The 11661-nt window shown below is 43.3% G+C and overlaps 1 protein-coding gene across 2 annotated transcripts in view; it reads left to right on the top strand.

Moving 5' to 3' along the window:
- The first annotated feature begins 1562 nt into the window (after positions 1-1562).
- The window catches only part of CALU (calumenin), a 37060-nt gene continuing 26961 nt past the window's right edge, over positions 1563-11661 (top strand). For both annotated transcript variants that reach the window (XM_008154041.3, XM_008154040.3), the window contains exon 1: positions 1563-1649. The gene's annotated coding sequence lies outside the window, so the exon portion shown is untranslated. The remainder of the gene's footprint in view (positions 1650-11661) is intronic.

Here is an 11661-nt window from a genome sequence, read left to right as displayed (position 1 = left end):
TTGAATTCAGAGAAGAATAAAGAGGGGGAGAGAGAGAGAGAGAGAAAGAGAGTGAGAGAGAGAGAGAGAGAGAGAGAGAGAGAGAGAGAGAGAGAAACATCAATGATGGGAGAAAATTGTTGATCAGCTGTCTCCTGCATGCCCCACACTGGGGATTGAGCCCGTAACCCGGGCATGTGCCCTTGACTGGAATCAAACCCAGGACCCTTCAGTCTGCTGGCCAATACTCTTGAGTCAAATCAGCTAGGGCTGTAGCTTATTTTATACATGAGAATAAAAGGAGGAGATGAAAGGAGGATTACATGAAATTCCTTGGTGGTACATTAGGGGAGTGGGAGAGAATAAAACTAGGGAATCTCTGAGATTGGCTAAAAAGCAAGAAGGGGAAAAACATACATATTTTACATTGGTGGGTACAGAATAGTTAATAATTAAAATTTACAGCACACAGAGATGGTATGCGAGGAACAAGAAAACAATGAGGGGTTCTGTGGTCTCGGGCTCTGGTGCCCACATTTGTGCATTGAAGGGGTCTTGGAAAAGATTACTTGGACATTTCAAAGGTATGTGATTTTCTATGCAAAAGACAATAGAGACCCTGGCCTGGTAGCACAGTTGGTAAGAGCATCATCGGATACATGAAGGTTTCTGGTTTGATCCCTGGTCAGGGTACATACAAGAATCACCCAGTAAATGCATAAATAAGTGGAAAAACAAATCAATGTTTCTCCCTCTTTCTCCCTTCCTCCCTCTCTCTGTAAAAAAACGAAATTTTTAAGGCAATAGGCTCAGTTAAGGTAGATTGACCGTTGTCGCCAGGCAGTGTGGCTCAGTGGTTGAGCATTGACCTATGAACCAGGAGGTCAGGGTTCTAAAACCCATCAAGGCAACATGCGGGGTTTGCGGGCTCCATCCCCAATAGGGGGCGTGGAGGCAGCTGATCAAAGATTCATCATTGCTATTTCTCTCTCTCCCTTCCTCTCTGAAATCAATAAAAAAATATTTTAAAATACATATATTGACCTCTGTCAAGGAAGCTATCACCCACCATGACCCGCTTTTAGTTAGATTTTTTTTTTTTATGTTCAGACTATCCTGTGTGGTTGCTTTTGGCCTCTGAGTTTGTAAGGCCCGCTCTGGAGGCCTCCCCAGAGCTTCTCGGGTTTAGTATGTGGCCCCTTTTCCATTCACAACACAGTGGGATTAATTCAACCCTAGGTGCTCCGGGGCAGAAGATAACCAGCAGGGTAATCCAAGAAGCCCGGCCGAGACCCAGTCACGCGCTGTGGCCCAGGACGGGCAGGCAGGCGGCCGCGCCCACAAGTTGCCCGGAGCAGGGGGCTGGGGCCCGCCGTCCACACAGGACTCTGGACCAGTGCTGGCCGGGAATTCGGTCCACGCAGCTAGGCGCGCTGGCGGGGACGTGGCGCTTTCCAGCCAATCCCGGCTACTCGATTGTGGGGCCAATGGCTACCCAAGGAAGCTCTGCGTCAGCTGCGGGCTTGTTGTTGATTGGTCGGGAGGCCGCTGCCGAGGCGGCAGGGGCGGGGCGAGGGGCCGCTTCCGGTTAGGCGGTGCTGGCGCGCGCGAGCTGAGCCGGTGGGTGAGTGGCGGCTGCGGCACCTTGGGCTCCGGTACGAGCAGGAAAGGTAAGTACGAGCGAGCTCCCCCCTTTCTCAGCAGCCTCGTGCTTTTTCGCTTTCTTTTTGTCCTCAGGCTTCGCTCCCGGCGCCGCAGGGATCTCCCTCGCCCCCGGCCTGTGTTTCTGCCAGTTCGGGGAGGTGGGGCCTGAGCCGGCTCGGACCCCGTGGCCCTGGGCGCGGAGGCCGCCGCTCACCTCCAGCGCGCTCTGGGACCAGGGGCTTTCCCGGCGAACTGCGGCTCTCGGCTTTAGGTCCTGTGGGGTACGGTTTTGTGCCTGGCCTGCCACGTCCTCGTCCTCGTCTTCTGTGCCTGGGCCCCGCCACTCACCGAGCCCTCGGACTAGAGGGCCACGCTTGTGGATCTCCCGAAGGTCAGAGGGCAGTCGGGTAGTGCCATTGTCACAGCTCCCCGCCACCTTCCCCCCACAGCCTGCCTGCGCCTGCCAACCTCTCCCCAAGGCCGCTCCCGAGCGTGCGGCGCATCTGCCAGGAAAGTCGTGTTCGCTGACTTTGAAGGTGTAGAAACAAGTGGGGAAAGAAAGCGTGAAAACAGTATGTGATTTAAAAACAAAACAAAACAGAACAAAAAAGAGTTCTGTGATTTTAAAGAAAAGCCGAATGTTTCGAGCTCCCATGTTTAGCTGCATACTTCAGTCAGCCACGGAGAAGGAAGGGGGTTTTGCAAGCTTTATTAGGGAATTGTGTTTTTACCTTGTCTGGTTGCTTCTAGCACCAGTGCTTAATTCTCATTTTTAGCATGCCCCAAGTAAAAACGTAATTCCCTACACCTGCCCTGATTAAGAGTCTGGTCAAGTAGTTTGGAGGTTTGAAAGCTGCTTTTGCATCAAGGCAAAAGCTCCTTGGGTCTCCTGATAAAACTTGAGGGTCTTCTTTCTCAATTCCTACGTGTCTTAAACTCGCAGGATAGTGTCTTTGAGAATTGAATTTCATTTACTCTCTGGCGTGGACCATACAGTCAACGTTAATAAATCGTTAATAAGGTTGCTGGGAGGTAGAAAACTGTCATCTCTGATAAATTAGTCTTTGTCATAGGATGAGACTTGACATAGGATGAAACTTGACACAAGACAAATACATGTTTGACCTCATTCAGTAGATTTTATTAACTAAACACTGAATGGTGGCCATCACCGAAGCGTTTGTGTAGTACTGTAGAGTGTGCACATGCCAAGGGCCATTTGATTATTTATAGCATCATTGACGGGCCATACAAAACTAGCAGCTTAAAAATTAGCCTGCTGTACTTGGTCAAATATTTAGTTAGCTCACCTCTAATGCCATGGCAGGGCCAGACCAAATGATTTCCCACCCTTCGTCCGAATAGATAACCTGTATATTGCATTTGTGTGTAGAGAGGATGAGTTTGCTTAGGCATAATCTGAGTTTTGCAGTGATTCAGGGGTCTTCAGTAGGATCCTTTTGAAAATCACAACTGAGAGAACCATGAATTGACAAAGATGAACTGAGTATGTCTGACTGGATGGTACTCATAGACAACTTTGAAATTAATTCATCGTCACTCTCGATATGTTTGCTTCCATTCATCCAGTGATGTGTCAAAAGATACTTATTGGTGGTATTTTAAATACATTGCACCAGTATAGATAATCAGTACATTGATATCGCACGCTTTTCTATAACATGGGTATGCTAGGGATGTTGGAATGACAGAGGTGTGGCCAAGGGATAGCCATTGGAAATGCTTGCTAGGCCATAACATCCTAGATCCTCTATGAACTCTTAAACATAGCTGTTGCTGATGATGTAATTTATGTAGTACAGTGTAGGCCAGTATTTTGCCTGTTGCTGGCTGATGGCCACATCCGGTAAGGGGAATTGGGGGTTGGGGAGCATCAACAAGCAGGAACAGCATTGCTGCCGAGTACCGTCCAACTAATCCAGTAAAATGTATTGGTATATAAAAGGTACAGACATGCCGAAACCGGTTTGGCTCAGTGGATGGAGCATCGGCCTGCGGACTGAAGGGTCCCGGGTTCGATTCCGGTCGGGGGCATGTGCCTTGGTTGCGGGCATATCCCCGGTGGGGGGTGTGCAGGAGGCAGCTGATTGATGTTTCTCTATCATCGATGTTTCTAACTATCCCTCTCTCTTCCTCTCTGTGAAAGAATCAATAAAATATATTAAAAAAAAAAAAAGGTACAGACATTATAGTAGAGATTGTAGAGGGATATTAATTTTTATTAGCTGAGCTCCCTGCCTTCCAAAAAGGTGGAATCTGTAGGGGAGTTAAAGAGACAACTTAAAGTAGCCTCTGGTCACTGTGGAGTAGTACATGCAAGATTTGTAAAAGTTTATAGGAGTTGGTACAGATCACTTCCAGTTGGAGTGATAATATGAGGTAGGTCTTTTAATCTACGATTAAAAATTATTTATAGACGTTTGGCACTGAAGGGAGGTTGAACTATAATATAAACTACCAAAATCTTAAGGACTTTATGCATGCTACACATGCATGGCAAAATTGCAAGTAGAAACCAAGGCTCTTGGCCCTACATTTTGCATAACATTCCTATGGGAATTAATGATGTATTGAAGTTTTATCATCCAAAAGGAAACTGTTTTTCCCCAGAATTTCTAGAGCTTTTGTTATTAAAGAAAATTTTTAATTCTGTAGCCAGAAAAATTTAGTTTGTACTTAGTTGCTTTAGTTATAGAACTGTTGAAGCCTGATACGAATATTTTGTCATTCTCTAAAGCTTTTCTTCTACAGCCAAGTTTGCACTTTTATGTACTTAACTGTCTTATAAATGGACTAGTAGCCCTGCGCACGAACCGTGTGCCAGTAGCTCTCTGCCGCCCTCCTGTAACTCTCCGCCCACTGCCCTGCCCTCCTATAGCTCCCCGCCCCCCCTCATAGCTTGTTGCCCTGCCCCCTTCTGTAGCTCTCCGCCTCCTGCTTGCTTGCTGCCCTGCCCCCTCCTGTAGTTCCCCCCTCCCCCTCCTCCCATAGCTTGCTGTCCTGCCCCCTCTTGTAGCTCTCCGCCGCTCACTTGTAGTTCACTGCCCCACCCTCCTGCAGATCTGTGATCCGGTTATGCGGTTGGTCGTTACGCCTCACAGCGTAACGGATAATTAACATATTCCTCTCTTATTATATAGGATGCCCTCACACAAATAATTGATTAGAATATATTAATGAACTAATGTAAATTTGTTCTATCAAGGGAGAAACATTGAATAAATGGTTTATCATTATCGTTATCAAATCATGAAGGATAACATTACTACTTTAATGTGGTAATTCATTGGTGGTACTTGTCCCAAAGTTTGTAAATAAACAATGTCAGGTTGGTTGGAGCATCATCCTGTACACTGAAAAGTCTCAGGTTTGATTCCCAGTCAGGGCACATACCCAGGTTGTGGGTTCGATTTTCAGTTGTGGAGCCACGTAGGAGGTAACTGTTAGATGTTTCTCTCTCTCTCCCTCTCCCTTCCTCTCCCTCTAAAATTAAAAAAAGAAGATAACCAAATAGCTTTAATTTCTAGATCATAACCTGAGCCTTAGTATAGTTAGTAAATTGCTATTAGGCTGTTCTGTTCTCCCTCCCTTCTCCCAACCCCCAATCCACAATTGAAGTAGACACGTAAGCAGTGAGATTCTGCTTTTGCTGCATTATAGAGGAATGCCTTTTTTCCCTGAATATCCAGCTCAGAGAACTGGAATTTTATCACCACACCCATTTCTCCCACTTGTTAACATTGAGCAATGGGTCTTTGGTCAACCAGAATAACTGTGAGATCACTCAGTGCTAATGTTCTTGAGAAACTGAATTTAATCCAGGGATCTAAATTTCCCTGAAACAATTTACTTTAAGTGTTCTGTGGCCAACAGATTTTTACAAAAAATTACTTGGAAAAGGGAGAAATGGCAAGATTTTAGAACTTTTAAGGAAGTTTTTGAATGGATAAAGTAAACTGATTCTTAAGGTTCATTGTTGTTATTGAAAGAAAATCAAGCTACATCATTAATCTTATAAATTTACTGGAACAATTCATGAAAATAACTTTCAGGCCCTAACCCGTTTGGCCTAGTGGATAGAGTGTCGGCCTTCGGACTGAAGGGTCCCAGGTTCGATTCCGGTCAAGGGCATGTACCTTGGTTGCAGGCACATTCCCAGTAGGGGGTGTGCAGGAAGCAGCTGATCAATGTTTCTCTCTCATTGATGTTTCTAACTCTCTATCCCTCTCCCTTCCTCTCTGTAAAAAAATCAATAAAATATATTTTAAAAAGAAAATAACTTTCAGAATAAAATTATTGGTGACATACTGTAAAAGGATGACAGTTATATCTTTTCTAGCCCTTTTGTTTGTGTCTATCACAGCATTATCCAGTAGAAATCCTATCTAATAAAAGAGTAGCCAAAACCGGTTTGGCTCAGTGGATAGAGCCTGCGGACTGAAGGGTCCCAGGTTCGATTCCGGTCAAGGGCATGTACCTTGGTTGCGGGCACATCCCCAGTAGGGGGTGTGCAGGAGGCAGCTGGTTGATGTTTCTCTCTCATCAATTTTTCTAGCTCTCTAGCTCTCTCCCTTCCTCTCTGAAAAAAAGGAACCCTCGTGCACTGCTGGTGGGAATGCAGACTGGTGCAGCCACTGTGGAGAACAGTATGGAGTTTCCTCAAAACACTGAAAATGGAACTCCCATTTGACCCAGTGATCCCACTCCTGGGAATATATCCGAAGAAACTAGAAATACCAATCAGAAAGGATATATGCACCCCTATGTTCATAGCAGCACAATTTACAATAGCTAAGATTTGGAAACAGCCTAGGTGCCCGTCAGCAGATGACTGGATCAGAAAACTGTGGTACATCTACACAATGGAATACTATGCTGCCATAAAAAAAGAAATTCTCATCATTTGCAGCAACCTGGATGGAATTGGGAGAACATTATGCTAAGTGAAATAAGCCAGTCAATGAAAGAAAAATACCACATGATCTCACTCATTTATGGATAATAAAGAACATTATAAACTGACGAACAAAAAGATAGATACAGAGACAGTAAAGCATCAAACAGACTGTCAAATTACAGGGGGAAGGTTAGGGAGAGGTGGGGGAGATAAGAAATCAAACGAAGGACTTGTACGCATGCATATAAGCATAACCAATGGACGCAAAACTTTGGGGGGTGAGGGCATGTATGGGTGTGGGGTGGGGGGGCAATGGTAAGATATGTACACATATAATACCTCAAAAAAAAATAAATAAAAAGAAAAATCAATAAAATACATTAAAAAGGTAATATGCAAATTGACCGTCACTCCAACACACAAGATGGCCATCAGGGGCAGACAGTTGGGAGGGACCAGGCCTGCAAGGGAGGGCAGTTGTGGGCAATCAGGCCAGCAGGGGAGGGCAGTTGGGAGGGACCAGGCTTGCAAGGGAGGGGCAGTTCAGGGCGATCAAGCCTGCAGGGAAGGGCAGTTGTGGGGGACCCAGGCCTGCAAGGGAGGGCAGTCGGACATCCTTTGAGGGGTCCCAGATTGGAGAGGGTGCAGGCTGGGCTGAGGGACACCCTCCCCCCACCCCCGCACGAATTTTGTGCACCAGGCCTCTAGTATAATATAAACCATATATTTAGTTTTAAATTTTTATGTGAAAATTTAAAACGTGAAATTAATTTAATCAATAAATACAAAATACCATTTGTTAAAAAATAAAGTACAGTATAACACTTATACCACATCTTAATTCACGCTAGCCATGTTTTTTATATATTTTTATTGACTTCAGAGAGGAAGGGAGAGGGGGAGAGAGAGCTAGAAACATCAATGATGAAAGAGTATCATTGATCAATTGCCTTCTACACCCCCACCCCCAACCGGGGACTGAGTCTGAAACCTGGACATGTGCCCTGACCAGAATCAAACCATGACTTCCTGGTTCATAGTTGGACTCTCAACCACTGAGCCACACTGGCTGGGCTGCACTAGCTACATTTTAAATGCTTAGTAGCCACATATGGCTAGAAGCTTCTGTTCTGGGCAGTGCAAACCTAGATTTTTTTTTTTTTTTTTTTTTAAGAAAAAATATTAAACTTTACCCTTGGTGAGGGAGGAACAGAATTTTAGAGAGAACAACTTAGGTCATTTGAGAAATGGGAGATGGGAAGGTGCATTTTTCACAATCATTGAATTACCTACTAGATCATATGGTAAAAGCTTATAAAGCAAGTCCTTCACTTATGTATGTCATGTTTTCCTAATATCCTGTTATCCATTGACGTGTAGCTGTGATGATGGGAGAAGGAGCTTTCTATCATTTGGTTTCAGTTTGGTTGAAAAGAGAAAGATGCTTCAGAAACAGCTGCACTAATGTAGTTCTTTAGATGCCTTGTGTGAAAAGTGATTTTGTACTCTTCTTACATCTTCCCACATAAAATATCTTGTCTTGGGAGATATACTTTGTTTCTGCTTGAACATTTTTATATGTATACTAGAGGGCCAGTGCATGAAAATTCATGCACTGGAAGGGGGTGGGGGTCCCCTCAGCCTGGTCTGCCCTCTCTCACAGTCCGGGAGTCCTCAGGGGTGGGAGGCAACCTGGCGATCAGGGGAAGGTGACGCCCCATCACATGTCTGCTGCTGCCACTGCCGGCAGTGCAAGCCTTGGCTAGCCCTGGTTACCTGAGCTTTGGGCAGCCTTGGGCGGCTGGGCAGCCACCATCTGAGGCTTGCCTGCACCTCGGGCTGGCCCTGGGCGGCTGGGGGGCTGAGGGGACTGGGGGACTCCGGGCTCGCCTGGGGGAGGGCCCAGCCTTGCCGCGCTTGCCGTGCCAGCGGGGCTAAGGGGAATGGGCACCACCATCTTGTGGCTGAGTGCTGCCACCTTTGAGGGTGTGGCAGTCAATTAGCATATTCCCTCGTTATTGGCTGTGGGCACCACCATCTTTGTGATGGCATGAGGGTCAATTAGCATATTCCCTCTTTATTAGGTAGGATGTATTTAGATATATCTAGCACAGGGTTTTTTTTTAGTATCTATAATGATAAAACAAGGGGCCTTTTGTTAAAGTTTCTAATAAGTAGGAGTTGGTATATTTATATGTTGGCACAAAGAGTGGGGATTATATGTGTGTATATATGTAAGTTATATATAATGTATATAATTATTACATGTAAAATGTATATATATTAAGTGCAGGTTTTTCATTGCCTGCAGGAAAGATGAAGATAGGGTCATTGGCTTTGTCAATCAAATGGTCCTTGATGACCCTTTTAGGCAATTTTATCAATGGTAGGTGGCAGATTTCAGGGTGACAGTAGGTGGTGAGGAAGCAGAGACAGCAACATAGACTACTCCTAGAGACGTGATAAAGGAAAGGGAAGAGCAAGCAGGGTCTGGAAAGGAATGATTTTGGATTATGGAGACCTGAAAAGTATTGATTGATTGGAGGAGTCTAAAGAAGGGTGGGATTGAAAGTTTGAGAGAGAGGGCAAGGAAAGAGATGGATAAATGATAAAACCAGATCACTTGGCTTTTACTCTGGAATTCTTCTCTTATGCTGTATCAAGATGTTAAGCCTCAAATTTAAATGTAGCTTCCCCTCTAAATCACAGTGCATCAATCTGTTACATTTCTGAATGTCATGTATATCAAAACTTTGTACAATATCTTTTTCCAGGCCTATTGATAATAGTGGGCTTAAGCATTTATTCATAATGCAACATTTGGAGTTTGCAAGAGTTGTTACAGTATTTTATTTTGGGGATATAATTAATCATTTATAAAATGTTCCTAAAAGTGAAGTCCCCTTTTTAATAGGTATAAGGAAAACCCTCTGTTGCAATGACTTGATTTTACTTCATTCTGTAAACCTGTAACATTATAGATATTGTTTGGATATATCACAAAATATCAACAACATATGTATAATTTATTACTTGTCTCTAAAGAGTTTTATTTTTCTAAGGAATTATTAGTAGTTTAAGATGGAAGTTTCATTTTGCCCTTAAATAAAGACATATTTAATGTTTAAGAGAGCCATTAAATCTCTTAATTTTCTCTTCATTGTTCTACTGATTTGATTGATCAGTTGAATTATTGAAGGTAGGCTGGAATGTTGTTATAGAGGAGTGTGTTTTACTTTAAAAATAGGGTTTCTGTCCTAAGAATACATAGATATTTCCTTCAGTCTGCTTTTTCAATCTGGAAAAATGGCTTGAAAATGTTTGCTTTGCTACCTAATATTGAAGAGTTTTTATTATAGTGTTTAAAAAGTAATACACATAAAAAGGTAATATACACTGAGTGGCCAGATTATTATGATCTCTGAACGTATAATAATCTGGCCACTCAGTGTATGTATGTGTGTGTGTGTGTGTGTGTGTGTGTGTGTGTGTGTGTGTGTGTGTATTTTAGAGGCCCGGTGCATGAAATTCGTGCATGGGTGGGGGCCGGCCAGCCTGGCCAGGGGGAGGTGACATGGGCGGTTGGCCGGCCTGCCTGCTGGTCAAACTCCTGGTCGAGGGGACAATTTGCATATTAGCCTTTTATTATATAGGATATACAATGAGTGGCCAGATTATTATGTGGTCAGAGATCATAACATTCTGGCCACTCAGTGTATATGAGTGTGTGCTCATTTACAAAAAATAAACAACACAACACAGTACAGTATTAAAGTTCACTCCAGCCCTGGCCGAGTAGCTCAGTTGGTTAGAACATCCATCTTGTATGTCAGGTTGGGGGTTTGATCCTTGGTCAGGCCACATACAAGAATCAACCAATGAATGCATAAATAAGTGGAACAACAAATTGATATTTCTCTCTCTCTCTTCCCTCCCTCTCTCTCTCTCTCAAAATCAATCAATTAAAAAAAATTTTTTTTAAAGGTTCACTCCACACCAGCCTCACAACCCCACCCCATCTCTTCTCCCTTGAGTGTAGGGGATATCACTGTTTACAGATAGATGTTTATTCTTCCACACCATTTTTGTGCATATATGTTATATTTTATACAAATATTAGAGACCCAATGCACGAAATTCGTGCAAGAGTAGGCCCTCGCAGCCCCGGCTGCCTTGTGGCCCTGTGCGGACCCCACCCACCCACCCACCCACTGGTCATTCTGCTGTCTTGTCTAATTAGCATATTAGCTCTTTATTATATAGGATAAACAACCTGGCGAGGTTGTTTGGTTTTGCTTTTTATATAAATGAGACCTTAACATTGTTTTGTAACTCATGTTTGTTGTTGTTGCTGCTGTTTATTTAACAGGTCTTGGTGAGTTCTCAAATTCAGTGCTGATCTACCTCATTTTTTTTAACCACTGTGTAGTGTCCCATAATATAGATATTAGTTTCAGGTGTACAGCATAATGATTAGACATTGTTATAACTTATGAAGTAATCCCCCCAATAGTCTAGTACACACCTGACACCATACACAGTTATGACAGTATTATTGACTATATTCCCTATGGTATACTTTACATCCCCTAACTATTTTGTAACTGCCAGTTTGCACTTTTTATCATTATAAACTATCATCATTGAATACCTGTGTACCAGTATGTTTATATACAAATTTGGATGTTTTGATCAGATAGCATGAAACAAAATGTTGATAAACTTTTAGAAGCTTATCTCAGTTCTAACATTGGTGGGAATAGCTTAGGAAAAGTACCACCTTCTTCCCCTATCTCGGGTCACCAGGTCTTGCTTTCACATTACTTACATGGGTTTCATCAGTCTTAACAACTATCCATTTTGAGAATGGTACTTGGGAAATGACTGCCTCTCATTATCTCCTTCACTACATTTCTTTTTGTCTTATTGGCAATGTCTTATTTGCTTTCCTTCCACTTTTAAGGAATTTTTATATAATGTACTCATCATTAACTGTGCTTAGCATTTTTTTGGTTTATTGAATCCAAAGCACTCTATAAATCCAAGTTAATACAGTGTAACTTCCTTTAGCTACTATTTGGAGGTCATAAGAAAAATGGAGGAGAACCAAGATGGCAGTG

This window comes from Eptesicus fuscus, chromosome 14 (genome assembly GCF_027574615.1).
Source record: "Eptesicus fuscus isolate TK198812 chromosome 14, DD_ASM_mEF_20220401, whole genome shotgun sequence".
Taxonomy (NCBI): domain Eukaryota; kingdom Metazoa; phylum Chordata; class Mammalia; order Chiroptera; family Vespertilionidae; genus Eptesicus; species Eptesicus fuscus.
The sequence above is the reverse complement of the archived record's forward strand: the minus strand, read 5'-3'. Positions and strand labels throughout refer to the sequence as shown.